A 1627-nucleotide genomic window follows, 5' to 3' on the forward strand; every position below is an offset into this window, starting at 1 on the left:
AAAGAGCTCACTTCGATGGTGGCAGAAATCATCCAAAAGGGAATGTGGAGTGGATCGATGGAGGGGACCGATGTGATGCTGGTTAATAAAGACTAACTCATGCTATCCGCAAACCAAGGGGGAGATTGAAGGGCCAATATATATGGTTTGGGCTAGGCAACAATGTATATATGAGTTAGGGCATTTGACAATGTAATTTGGAGTCTTTTGTGTGTGTTTGTCGTTTTCGGTCTAGGCAGTGTTCTCGGTTAGAGTGTGACCGAAAACAAGCTTTCGGTCTGCCTGACTGAAACCTGTTTTCGTTCCAGTTTGTATATATAGCTCTTGTCAGGACATTGGTCAGGGTTGTTGATCTACAGTTGTTCATTGCTGTTTTCGGTCTCCCGAGTTGTATCCGACAATTTCCGTGTATTATTGTATGCAAGCTCGGTTTCATCTAATGTTCTACTCGATTTCTTCTTTGTTTTTTTGTGCTTGAATGATCATTGGTATAGATCCTTCCATCAAGGACCTTACAGGTACACCTTTGATTCCACCACTTGAAGACCCGGAAGCAACTTTGAAGAAAAACAAAGGCAAAATCGTAGGAGAAACCGCAACATCGAAGAATTCACCGTTGAAGTATCTCAAATATGTTTTTATTAAGAAAAAGGACAAGAAAGTGGGAGAATCCAACATCTTTTCAGAGGCGGACGAAGACCCGAACAAGGACGATATCGTGTACGAATCCGAAAAAGAAGAAAGCGAATCTGAAGGAGGAAGTGACATAGAGGGCGAACTAGCTAACACCATGGCTAACATCGATGAAGTTCCCATGGGTGAATGGAAGAAAAGGATGCGTGACGACACCGACCCGGGACTCATACAACCCGCGATTCCCGCAACTGCCACCTTTGAACTTAAGGGCCACATACTTGCTCAGCTTAAGGAAATCCCATTCTACGGGAAGGATCATGAAGACGCATACAAGCATCTTGACGATGTCAATGACATAGCCGACTACTTCAATGTCCCTAATGTGGCTCGCGACACTGTTTTGCTATGTATGCTACCAGTCACATTCAAGGGAGCCGCGAAAGATTGGCTGAAATCACTCCCTCCAGGATCCATCACTACTTGGACTAAAATGAAAGAAGAATTTATAGACCAATTTTGCCCTCCATCAAATATAGCCAAATTGAAGAAAGCTATTGCCAATTTTGAACAACAAGCTGGGGAGTCACTTTATGAAGCATGTGAAAGATACAAGGGGTTTACTAAGGAATTGCCCACATCATGATTTAAACAGCCAACAAGAAGTCTCCATTTTCTATGATGGAGTAAATGTGACAACCAGGCAACTCCTTGACTCGCAAGGACCACTCACAAAGAAACCACCCCCAGTGATAAAAGATCAAATTGAAGAATTCTCTAAGCCCTCTAGAGAATATCACAACCCAAGGAATGACTTGACTCGAGGGGCGGTGAATTCTATTACCGATGACATGGCAGCAATGATGGCAAAATTGGAAAGCATGGACCGAAGGATGACTAAGATGGACCAATCCATCCATGCCATAAGAGTGGGATGTGAAAATTGTAGAGGCCCCCACCTTACTAAAGATTGTGACCTTGATGAGAACGGGAA

The 1627-nt window shown here is 43.4% G+C and overlaps 1 non-coding gene across 1 annotated transcript; it reads right to left on the reverse strand.

The window, feature by feature from the left end:
• Nucleotides 1-1174: 1174 nt before the first annotated feature.
• Nucleotides 1175-1282, reverse strand: LOC145117831 (small nucleolar RNA R71). The gene has a single exon (XR_013712825.1). It is a non-coding gene; the product is annotated as a small nucleolar RNA R71 (small nucleolar RNA).
• Nucleotides 1283-1627: the final 345 nt, after the last annotated feature.

Source organism: Lactuca virosa, chromosome 5 (assembly GCF_052849685.1).
Source record: "Lactuca virosa cultivar CGN04683 chromosome 5, Lactuca_virosa_CGN04683_v6, whole genome shotgun sequence".
Classification (NCBI taxonomy): domain Eukaryota; kingdom Viridiplantae; phylum Streptophyta; class Magnoliopsida; order Asterales; family Asteraceae; genus Lactuca; species Lactuca virosa.